At 41.2% G+C, this 13160-nt stretch overlaps 1 long non-coding RNA gene across 1 annotated transcript; it reads left to right on the forward strand.

Moving 5' to 3' along the window:
• Positions 1 to 388: 388 nt before the first annotated feature.
• LOC123331558 lies at positions 389 to 4885 on the forward strand. The gene is made up of 2 exons (XR_006548258.1): positions 389 to 990; positions 4423 to 4885. It is a non-coding gene; the product is annotated as an uncharacterized LOC123331558 (long non-coding RNA).
• Positions 4886 to 13160: the final 8275 nt, after the last annotated feature.

The following is a 13160-nucleotide window of genomic DNA, read 5'->3' on the forward strand; positions in this document are numbered from 1 at the left end:
GTTGAGAATCCGCCTGCAGTGCAGGAGACCTGGGTTCGATCCTGGGGTCAAGAAGATCCCCTGGAGAAGGGCATGGCAACCCATTCCAGTGATCTTGCCTGGAGAATCCCATGGACAGAGGAGCCTGCCAGGCTACAGTCCATAGGATCGCAAAGAATCAGACATGACTGAGGCAACTTAGCATGCACGCATGCATGGACTTGGAAAGGATCATGCTTAGTGAAATAAGCTAGATAAAAAGAAGACAAATTCTGTATGTTTTCACTGAAACATGGAATCCAAAAAATTAGATACTTCCCTGGTGGTCCAGTGGTTAAGATTCCATACTTCCACTGCAGGGGGTATAAGTTGGATCCCTGGCTGGGTGAGGAACTAAGATCCCATATGCCATATTATGTGATCAAAAACAAAATAAAATTCAAAAAACAAAACAAAACAATGAATTTTTAAAAAAGAAGCCCCTGGTGCTGTGTAAAGTCCATATTCCTGGTCCCACTGCTGAGTACTCCATGAAGCACCAGGTGAACTGTGCTTTCAATAAGAGCCTCAGTGATTCTCAAGCTCAGAGAAGTAGGGAAACCCTGGTTTAAGGCAGGTGACAGCTGAGAAAGAATGAACCTTCCCTCACCTTGACCAAACCATCATCAGGTGAAGCTGAATGGAAACCACCACCATCAACAAGCAGGGGAAAAAACCTATGCGATTTCCTAGTGTTTTCCACAAGTACATGACCCTTAACCACCATATAGCAAGGGTTTGTCACCAGGATCTCCCTTAAAGAGCTTTCTCAGCACCCCCAGGATCTTATATCATTGGATGAATTGGGAGAAAACTAAGCTAATGAGTGAAATGGCCCTCCACAGAGTCCATGTTGTTGTTATCCAATCAACATCTGTCTCCTATAAAAGAAACTCAAAGAGCTGTGTTGGATGTTTCATCTTGAAAGGAGTTTGACGTTTCTACTTGTTCAAGAGCTGCATTGCAAGCCAGGTAAAGGGATCTACAGTTTTTTGCATGTAACTGTAGTGGTGTGTTTGGAAATCATTACAGAAGCTCTTTTCATCATTACTTAGTGAGGTGAAAGTTTTTTTTTTTTTTTTGAGGTATCTTTTTAGATTCACTGATCATTGCAGTTCCTCAGATGTGTTTTCCTGTTTTGCCATTTGTCTGCTTTTCTTTTTTCCTTAATTTGTTGATGTTCTTTGTTTAGGAAGGATATTAACTCTTCTATGTGTATAAAATAGTGACTTACCAGAACTTTGTGATGTCTTAATGCCATTCAAGAGTTTTCTTTCTTCCTTTATTGCATTTTTCTGAGTAAAATATAAGTGCTTTCCTTACTTAGCAAGACTGAAAATATGCATTCAATCTAAGAAACTGGAATAAATAAAATCAGTGGAAATAGAGGAGGAAATGTAAAAGCCTAAATTAAACTTGGAACCAAATACAATACCATGCCTGAAGGGTAACACTAAAAGCTTGTTCTTGTAAATGGTGACAAGTAGATCAATTCCATCAAAACATTTTTTGTTGTTGTTTTAATGAGCATTTGGTGAGCAATAACAAGAAATAGTCAGGTAAAAGGTAATGTACAACTGCATATCAAAATACCTGATAATTTATGTGAAAGGGATAGTTTCCTTGAAAAGTTACCAAAACGGATCAAGAAGTAACAGCAGACAAATCACTCCAGAAGATAAATTCACACTTCCACCTAAAGAGCCTGAGTGGCCTATTTCTCTGAGCTCTGGAAACTTTTCAAAGGCATCTTTTTATAAAGATAATTTTTACCTCAGCCCAGCACCCATAAAAATCTCCATGATGAAACTGGGGCATAGTCTAACTCAAAAACCTTCTTGGTAAAGTTCCTAACATAATGAACAAATAAAATCTTACTTTTTAAAAAACCTTTAACCTCAATTTTAAAAGTCTATTTATTTTTAATTGGTGGATAATTGCTTTACAATATTGTGTTGGTTTCTGCTCTACAGCAACATGAATCAGCCATAAGTGTATATATGTCCCCTTCCTTGTGGCTCTCTGTCCCACCTCCCACCCCATCCCACCCCTCCAGGTTGCCACAAGGCACTGGTCTAAGTTCCCTGAGTCATACAGCAAAGTCCCACTGGTTATCTATTTTACACATGGTGGTATATATGTTTCCATGAAACTCTCCCTATTTGTCCCACCCACTCCTTCCCATTCTGTGTCCTCAAGTCTGTTCTCAATATCTGAGTCTCCATTGCTGCCCTGCAAATAGGTTCATCAGTACCATCTTTCTAGATTCCATGTATATATGCATTAATATGATATTTGATTTTCTCTTTCTGACTTACTTCACTCTGTATAATAGGCTGTAGGTTCATCTGTCTCATTAGAACTGACTCAAATGCATTATTTTTTATGGCTAAGTAATATTCCACTGTATTTATGTACCACAGCTTCTTTATCCATTCTTGTTAATGGACGTCTAGGTTGCTTCCATGTAACCACAATTTTCAAGTGTGTAAAATGTTAAAACACAATGAACACTCACTTACCTTTCTTAATGTTAACAAATTAACATTTTGTTGTAACTTTAGCACATGTTTATAACATTTGTTGCTATTGCTATTATTGTTGTTGGCTGAATCACTGAAGAATCAGTGGCAGCCTTTATGAATTTCTTGTCTAAATGCTTGAAACTGCATCTCCTTTTTTTTTTTTTTAAAAAGGGGGGGCATTCTCCTATAAGAACTGAATGCCACCATGGATTAGAAAATTACTTGTACCAGTTAATAAAGATGGCCATGAGTTTATTTCAAGAACACAAGGATAGGTCCAAATTAGAAAAATTGATAAACCTTATTATATTAGTGAAAAAAACAGAAAGTCACATTTACCAGCAAGTGCTGCAAATGCATTTGACACAATTCCCTGCAATTGCTGATAAGTTCTCAAAGAATAGAAATGCTGATTCTAAAAAAGACAATCTGCCAACACAAATAATGTAAAAAGATAGTGAAATAACCAAAGCATTTGAGCTAAAGGCATTCTACAAAGTGAGGCAATTTTTGATGTTTTTCTCCCTGTATTTGAGTTCTTCAATTTCCTTGATCTCATGCATCAAATATTTTTGGAGAAACTCCATAGTTACTTATACATTAAGTTGACTTCTAAAGTTTTCCATCACCTTAAACAGTCACAAAGAATGCACTGTCTGGTATATTGTAAATGCTGATCCATCAAAATAACTGCTATACCACTTTTAAATGTAACTATAAGCCTCAGTCTTCACCACCATCATTCATTTGAAATGCACATAAACAAATTTTTCTTTGTCTCAAGCTTTGCCTCATTTCCTTCTCTTTAATCTGTCCTTCCATTTCATTCAATCTCTCCTGAAATGTGTCTTAATATAGTATGTTATGCTTTAAAGTCTTTTTTGATCACTCATATCATTGTTCTCTGCAACAAAGATATATATTAATATGTATATGTATATGCTTGGATTTAAGGCAAATTCTTCTGACCATGATGTTCTAACTGTAAAACTTCTTCTGAACTGGGTTACAGTTACAATTCATATACGTGTGATCAAACTAACACTGCTATGGTCTGAACATCTGTGTCCCCAAATTCATATGTTGAAATCCTACCCCTTTCAGTGATAGTATTAGGAGGTGGGGGCCTTTGGGAGGTGGCTAGGTCAAAAGGACTGAGATCTAATGAGTGAAATTAATGCTCTTAAAAAAGATCCCACGGACCTCCTTCTCCCCTTCCCCAAGGTGGGGATAAAAGGAAAAACCTGCAACCCAGGAGAGGTCTCTCACCGGTGATACTGGTTTCCTGATCTCAGAGTTGCAGTCTCAAGACCATAATCACTATGTTTCTGCTGTTTATAAGTCACCCAGTCTGTGGCATTTTGTTAGAGCAGCCTAAATAGACTGAGAAAATATATTACAATACAAAAATATATTAAACACAGAAAACTTTTAAGAACAGCACTTACAGTCATAGAACACGTATACCTTTTTTTTGGTTTGCTTAAAAAATTTTTTTGTTGTTTTTATTGTAGTACAGTTGATTTACGATGTTGTGTTAGTTTCTGCTGTATAGCAAATTAGCTATATACAGCTGTACTCTTTTTTAAAGTGTTTTCCCACATAGATCATTAAAGAGTATTGAGAAGAGTTCCCTGTACTATACAGTTGTTTAGCTGCTAATTTGTGTCCAACTCTTTTGCGACCCCATGGATTGTAGCCCATCAGGCTCCTCTGTCCATGTGATTTTTCCAGGCAAGAATACTGGTGTGGATTGCCATTTCCTTCTCCAAGGGGTCTTCCCAACCCAGGAATTGAATCCGCATCTCCAGCATTGGCAATGGTTAGTCGACCTTTCGGTTTATCTAACCTTAACATTTTTCCCCTCTTATCCCTGCAGACAAGATTCATTATGATCTCATCACCTCGAGTTTACGGTCAGTCAAACTGGTTTCCAAGAATAACTCACATCAAATGTTCATATCAATTATACAAACAATTCTTTTTGTTCTTTGCTGTATTCATCATTTTGCTTTTTGGAATTGCCATGGCAACTTTCCCTCTGGATCGCAAGACGTTACTCCTGGTAATCACAATAATTATTACTGCCATCGTTTTTCTCATCATTACTGGAGTGCTCATTTTTTATGAAGTCTGCCGAAAGCTGGAGGAATTTATCCCTCCCCAAGTGGAAGAATCATGGAGGTATAGAATTGAACACATTGAAATTTAAGCTTCAGCAACAAGATTCCAATCGTCAGCACCTATCATCTTATCTGAAATCTGAACCTCCTTGGGACTTTGAACCTTTTTAGTCTTTTGAGCATTTTAAAAGGAATAAACATTGACTTTTTAAAAGGTTATGATTTTGGAAAGTTCTTGTTCCCTATTGCCTCTGTGAAATCTCTTCCTGGAGAAAGCCCTTTTTTTCCCTCAAATATGTGACAGATAAATGTACCAGTGTTCTCCCACCTGTTTTTATTTATTTTTGGCTGTACTGGGTCTTTGATGGTTTGTGTGGGCTTTCTCTAGTTGTGGGGAGCAGGGGCTACTCTTCGCTGCAGTGCATGAGCGTCTCACTGCGGTGGAGTCTCTTGCTGTGGAGCGCAGGCTCCAGGGTGCTTGGGCTTCAGTAGTTACAGCTCTCAGGCTCAGCTGCTCTGTGGCATGTGGGATCTTCCCAGACTAGGGATTGAACCTGTGTCCCCTACATTGGGAGGCAGATTACTATCCTCTGCACCACCAGGGAAGTCCTTCCTCCAAGAAATTTTTGCTTCTACCAAATTCTTGCTCTCTTCCTCCCATCACTTACGACCTACCTCTTACTCTGGCTTTTCATAGCAGCTCCTGCTAATTTTAACATGTACAGAGGTGGCCCACTGAAGACTCCGGGCTCCCAACTCATGACTCCTCACTTGCAATGTCCCAATCTTATCTCCGCTATTGAAGTGGAGCAGGACCCTATGGCCCTTGCCCTGCATGTCCTCAGCCTGCCTTTTGTGTGTGAAAAAAACTTTAGCCAAAGAATAACTTTAATCAGAGGGAGAAAAGGCAGAAGCTAAAAACAGCAGTCAAATAGGACAAAACAATAGTCAGTAAGCAAAGTCAAGGACCGTTAGATCCTTCTCAAGGATTATAGATAATATTCTGAGCCATATCCTGTGGGCTGTGTTGTAGAGACCAAACCCCTCACCAGGTGGAAGAAATTAATGACATGATGATCAGACTGTAGCCATGACATAAACTGCCACAATTCCAAGAATTTTCCCCAATGAAAACAAATCAGCCCTGGAACACACACACAATGTCACATGACCTTATTTTACTGTTCCTAAAACTGATATCAAAACCATTTTCAAAAATGGTTTTGTGCACTTAAAAACTTAAGAGAGTAGATCTCATGTTGTATTCTTACAAAAAAAAAAGCCAAGAAACACAATAAATGGTTTGGAGGTGAAGGATATATTTATTACCTTGATTTTGATGATGATATCACAGGTATAGGTATATGTCCAAACACATCAAAATGTATATATCAAATATGTATGATATTTTAATATAGTAAGTATGCCTCAAAAAACTAAACACAGTGGAAGCCATTTTTAATGGGAATTGGTTCTGAGTGGTGGAATACTTCTATTTGGATCTTTCTTATTTTTTTCCAAGTCTCCCAAAGAACATATGTGTTGCTTTGTAATCAAAACCCAGCAAATTGTTAAATTTGCTGGATGGCCATGCAGCCCACCATAGATGATAATATAGGCATCATACTTAAACAAAAAATCCTAGATAATCTGTAAGTTCAGTTCAGTTCAGTCGCTCAATGGTGTCCGACTCTTTGCGACCCCATGAATCTCAGCACGCCAGGCCTCCCTGTCCATCACCAACTCCCGGAGTTCAATCAGACTCACGTCCATCGAGTAAGTAACATTTTACAAAAAAATGTCACTGAAATTGCCTTTGAACTGGACTCTTGGCTTCCCTTCCTCCCATACCCCTCTGTCATCTCTTGTTAACTGAGAGTATGATTTTTAAAGAATTTTATTTTATTGAAACATAATTGATTTATAATGTGTTAATTTCTGATATACAGCAGGCAGTTATACATGCATGTACATACACATATACACTTTCTTTTTCATATGATTTTCCATTATGGATTATCACAGAAAATTGAATGTATTTCCCTGTGCTAGGCAGCAGGACCTCAGTGTTTATCCATTCTCTATATGATAGTTTGCATCTGCTAATCCCAAACTCTCAATCCATCCCACCTCCAACGCCCTCCCCCTTGGCAGCCACGAGTCTATTCTATGTCTATGAATCTGTTTCTGTTTCATAGATAAATTCATTTGTGTCACATTTTTATTTTTATTTATGTAAAAAATTCTTAATTTAAAATTTTATTGGCCAGACCACACGGCATGCAGAATCTTCCTCAACTAGGGATCCAACCAGTGCCCCCTGCATTGAGAGCAGAGTCTTAACCACTGGACCACCAGGGTCATATTTAAGTATGACATATTACATATGACATATGACACAAATCTGTGTCATATTTCAGATTCCACATATAAGTGAAATCATATGATACTTGTCTTTCTCTTTGTGACTTACTTCACTTAGTATGACAATCTCTAGATCATCCATGTTGCTAAAAATAGCATGATTTCATTCTTTTTTCATGGCTGAGTAGTATTCCATTAGGTACACACCATATCTTTATCGGTTCATCTGTCGATGGACACTTAGCTTGTTTCTATGTTTTGGCTAGCATGCATAGTGCTGCAATAAATAGGGGTGCTTTTAAAAAAATATTTATTTTTGGCTGCACGGGAACTTTGTTGCAGTGTGAGGGCTTTCTCTAGTTGCAGCAGCGATCGGGGGCCACTCTTCCTCGTGGCATGAGGGCTTCTCTTCTTGCAGAGCACGGGCTCTAGCGTGCTCAGGCTCAGTAGTTGTGGTGCACAGGCTTAGTTGCCCCGTGGCATGTGAGATCTTCCCGGACCAGGGATCGAACCCTGCATTGCTGGGCAGATTATTAACCACTGGACCACCAAGGAAGCCCTAACAGGAATTCTTGAGTCTGTCCCACAGAGCGACAGATCAGGGAGCAGCTGGCTAACACCCCTCTGCTTGTAAACTGCCTTCCCTGGCCATGCTGGATCAGTTATTTCCCTTTCTTTCTGTCTCCTCTCTTTAGCTGCATACCTGCCCAGCTTCACATGGCTCAGTTGTTTCACAGGAACTTAGAGTTACCTCACCTTTCCCTCTACCTCCAATCACTTTACCCTCATGCCCAATTCCATCCTGCTTATCTTACAACTATCCCAACCCCCTTCAGCTTTGGGGAGGTGGATCTGAGACTCGTTCTCCTCTCTCTAGTCTGTCGCCTCCCTTGGCAAAGCCTCGGCACCTCAGCGTTTGGCTTGCTGTGCCTGGTTTGGTAATGGTGTTACGATTCCCCAGAGGTGCTTGTGGAAGACTGGTCCTTCAAGAAAGGATCTGGAGAATCGTGCTTTCACCAAGTGCCCTGAGGTTTTTCAAGCCCAGTGGTGGTTGGGAAAAACTGGTATAAGGCGGGTTGCAGCTGACAAGGACGCTTTCCTCAACTTGACCAAACCATCATTGTGGTGCATGTGTGCTAAATCGCTTCAGTCGTGTCTGAGTCTGTGCAGCCCTATGGACTGCAGCCTACCAGGCTCCTCAGTCTGTGGGATTCTCTGGGCAAGAATACTGCAGTGGGTTTCCATGCCCTCCTCCAGGGGGTCTTCTTGACCCAGAGACTGAACCCACAGCTCCTGCATTGTCAAGCGGGTTCCTTACCACTAGTGCCATCTGGGAAGGAAGTCCAAACCGTCATCAGGCAAAGCCAAATGGAACCACCACCATTAATAGCCAGGGGGAGAACAAATGATCGTTTCCTAGGTTTTTTCCAAGACACATTATTCTTAACTACCACATAGCAAGGGCTTCCCTGCTGGCTCAGGGATAAAGAATCTGCCTGCCAATGCAGAAGATGTGGGTTCGATCCCTGGGCCGGGAAGATTCCCCAGAGGAGGGCATGGCAACCCACTCCAGTATTCTTGCTTGGGAAATCCCATGGACAGAGGAGGCAGGTGGGCTACAGTCCATGGGGTCTCAAAGAGTCAGACACAACTTAGCGACTAAACAACAATAATAAACCATAGAGCAAGTGTTTGTCATCAATCTCTCCTTTAAGAAGCTTTCTCAGACCCCTGCATCTTATATCATTGGCTCAACTGGGAGAAAGCTAAGCTGATGTGTGATTCTATGGCTTTCCATAGAATTCATGTTATTGCAGTTACCAATCAGGATCCTGTCTCCTATACAAGAAACAGAAAGCGCTGTGCTTAGCATCTCACCTTGACGTGTGTTTGCTGGTTTCTGTTGTAAAAAAGCTGCATTGCATACCAGGTAAACCCCTCTATCACCCCTATTTATTTATAAAAGCAGCGATGTGTCTGAAAGTCATTAAAGACTCTCTTTTTCTTATTTCTAAGTGAGGTCAGGGATACCTTTTCAAGTTCACCAGCCATTGTAATTCCACAGATAGGGGTTTCTTGTTATACCCTCTGTTTTTTTACTGGTTTTCTTTCTTTATTGTCAATGTTTTGTGTATATAAGGGACCCTATGCAAGAGTTCAGGAGGGCATGGAAACACACTGAAGTATTCTTACCTGGAGAATCGCATGGGCAGAGGAGGCTGGCAGGCTACAGTCCAAAGGGTCGTGAAGAGTAGGACGTAACTGAAGCGACTGAGCACTCACACATGCATCCAAGAGTTCCAATTACCTTTGATAGCGTTTGTCTAAAGTACACGTTGCTTTCTGCCTCTACTCCATTAAACCTAAATTAATAGGGGTTTTGCTTTGTGATCTGTATCACCCATACTGAAACTAGTATAACAATTTTAAATGATACATTTAAGTAATTCTGACACTTCCTTAAAATGAGATCTTGAGTCTCTTCTCGTCCCCAAGCAAACCTCAGGACTATGAGCTATGCCCAAGTGCTCTGTGGAAATGTTCCAGAAGTTTGTGATAGTTTCATTAAGGTTATTGAAGTAAGCATTTAAAGGAAATTAACATACTTATGTTTCCTGGCAACCTTCCTTGGTCATCCTAGACCCTAGCCCTTTGTTTCAGTCCATCAGGGCACATTACAACTTAGAGTGAATAGAATTCAAAACTTTGTCTAAAAGCAATGTCATGGCAAATGGAGAGATGGGTTCCCAGTAAACCTCTGATTTATTTGACCCCATTTTTTTCTTCTAACCTCTGCAGATAAGATCGTCATGATCCCAACTTTTCAAGCTCATAACCTGAGGAGCTAGCTGCTGAGACTACAGAGTTTATACAAATGCATCTGGCTTTTTTATTTTGGAGTAATCACTTTGCTCCTGGAACTTTCTGCAGTGGCTTTCTTTGCTGATCAGATACCTTTTCGTCTAGCAATGATGATGGCTGTTTCTGAAACTATTTCTATTTCATTCCTGCAATCTTTGCCTTGTGTGAAGCTTGTCAAAACCCAGAAGCTTCACCTTGAAGCCTAGAAGAATTATCAAACCTTAGAAACCCCCAGAAGCTTAGAAATAGCTATTTTGAAATGGGAGCACCAAACACAAGCACCTGATTTATAAGTTGATGTTAAACCCCAAATACCTTTGTGCCTTTGGACAGTTTAAGAAACTCCTTGAGCATTGGTTTAAAAAGAAATAAACTCTGGCCTCTAAAAAGCTTACTATCTGATTTTGGAATGTTTTTGTCTCTATGAAATCTCTTTCTGCAGAAATCCTTGTTCTTTAGAATTCACGTCAAATGAAGGAACCAAGTTTCGCCTCCCTGTTGCCATGACTACCAACCTTCTTGCTCCCTTCCAACCATCACTAAGATCCAGTTGCTGCTTCTCACTCTCTCTTCACATCAATTCCTGTGGACTTTAACATGCACAGAGAGGACCCTTCCAGGCCCACAGGTGCCTAGCTCACAGCCCTCCTCAAGACCCTGCATCCTCTAAACACACAGCCCCCCTTTTTTTTTCTTTTAGCTTAACATTTTATTTAAAACACTTTATATTTTGTGTTGGGGTATAGCTGATTAACAATGTTGTGATAGTTTCAGGTGAAGAGCAAAGGGACTCAGCCACACATGTACATGTATCCCTTCTCCCCCAAACTCCCCTCCCATCCAGGCTGCTCCATAACATGGAGCCCAGTGCCATGTACTCTGCAGTAGGTTGTACGTGTTACAATAGTAACTTGTTGGTTATCCATTTAAGATAGAGTAGTGTGTTCATGTCGATCCCAAACTCCCTAAATATCCCTTCCCCCTGGCAATCATAAGTTCGTTCTCTAAGTCTGTGGGGTTTTTGCATTTTTCTTTTTTAAAATAGGTATTTATTTGGCTGTGCCAAGTCTTAGTTGCGGCTTGTGGGATCTAGTTCCCTGACCAGGGATGGAACCCGGGCCCCCCGCACTGGGAGCAGGGAGTCAGCCACTGGACCGCCAGCGAAGTTCCTCCCATAGCACCTTGACTTTTTTCTTGTCCCTTTTGGGTTCCAAATTTTTCACCCCCTCTGACCCTCCTGTATATTCCTGGCACTTTTACTGGCCTATCCACGTAGTCCAGAAACCCAAGAAGCCACACCTCCTGGAGCAAATGACACGAGAAAGTGTCCTTCAAATCATGATCACAAAGTTCAGTCACCCGTACTGCAATCCTTCTATTTCATTATATCCTCTCCTTTGCTGCCAGGCTGGGAACTGGCAGATGCCTCTATGAGAAAAGTGCCTCAAAAGAATATCTTCCTTCCCTTTGTCTGATGTTTCTGGGTGCCCCCTCCCCCCGCCACCATTGAGAAATGGACTCACCATGCCACCTACTCATTCTAGAAATCTCACCAGTCAACGGCCCTACCCAATGGCCCTTGATATAGGAAGATAGAGCCCAGAATCAAGGACCTGGAAGCAATTCTTCTCTCATGCTAGAACAGCTAAAAGTAATTTGCAGAGGGAGCTGATGCAGATAGTAAACAGAGGACAATTTTTTTCTTTCAACATATAATTACTATCCTCAGGTCTGGGGTAGTAGGCTGTATCACAAAATGAAACAAGAATCAGACTGTGTGAAGGATCAGTAACCAAGGCAAGGACACTTGGAAATTGAAAACGAGGGCAGAAATTGAAAAGTGAAAAAATTTGGAAGATGAAGGAGAGAAGTCAACAAGGTCAGCCATTTGTGATGGGGACAGTGGAAACAGTGTTTAAACACATGAGATTTTTAAAAAAACAGTTCCGTTTTGCAAGATGCAAGAAGTTCTCTGGACGGAGTGCACTGACAACCTGAATGTACTTAATGTCACTGAACTGTCCACTTAAAATGGTTACAGTGGTAAATTTCATGTTATGCCTATTTTATCACCATCAAATATCATTTTTTAGAAATGGAATATGGCGGAAGAGAACAGGATTCAAACTGATATGGGGGATAAAAAGGACTTCAAATGAAAGTTCCCACCAATGTATGACTTGGGGGTGGTGCAATAATTGCTAACATAAAGGAAGGGCTATAGAAGATATACTTTAAATTGCAAGTGATAAAGAGGATTAAAGTGGGTCGTTGAGGCTGAAGTCCTCAGGGGGATTTCATAACCTGTAGGACCATGCTGCTACTGCTGCTAAGTCGATTCAGTCGTGTCCGACTCTGTGCGACCCCAGAGACGGTAGCCCACCTGTCCCTGGGATTCTCCAGGCAAGAACACTGGAGTGGGTTGCCATTTCCCTCTTCAATGCGTGAAAGTGAAGTCGCTCAGTCATGTCTGACTCTTAGCCACCCCATGGACTGCAGCCCACCAGGCTCCTCCATCCATGGGATTTTCCAGGCAAGAGTACTGGAGTGGGGTGCCATCGCCTTCTCGGGTAGGACCATGAGTCATCCCCTAATAACCTTCTAGTCCACTCACTGGTATTTTGTGGAGGCGGGTGCGATACACTGCATCTTCGTTTTTGCAGGCGAGCTTTTTCTAGTTGCAGCGAGTGGGGCTACTCGTTGCTGTGATGCACGGGCTTCTCATTGCGCAGGCTCCTCTTGTTGCAGATCAGAGGCGCTCAGACCTCAGTGGTCGAGGTGCGTGGGCTTCGTTGCTCTGCGGCATGTGGAACCTTCCTGGACCAGGGATTGAACCCGTTTACCCTGCATTGGCAGGTGGACTGCCATCCACTGTACCACCAGGGAAGTCCCAGTTGGTCTTACTTTTAATATCTGCTAGAAACAACACATATGCACTGGAAATGGAAGGCTGACCAGATCCAGGATTCGTGAGTTCACAGCAGCAGAGTTCATGTGCAAATGTGTTTCTTGCCTCTTCTGTTGATATTCCTTTTCCCATTTTTTCAAAAAGTACAAGGCCATGAGGATCTCCATACAGCAATTTTTATCACAGCTCTTCATAGAATCGTTGGTGCCAATGAGATTTATGATGCCCCAAGAGCCACATAATTCTATAAATCCTTAGATACCTGACAACATTGATTTTTACCCTCTGTTTCCATTAATGCATACTCGTACCTCATGATGAGAAAATGTAGACTGTACCAACAAATCAAATTATTTGAGC

The sequence above is a fragment of the Bubalus bubalis genome, chromosome 24 (assembly GCF_019923935.1).
Source record: "Bubalus bubalis isolate 160015118507 breed Murrah chromosome 24, NDDB_SH_1, whole genome shotgun sequence".
Classification (NCBI taxonomy): Eukaryota; Metazoa; Chordata; class Mammalia; order Artiodactyla; family Bovidae; genus Bubalus; species Bubalus bubalis.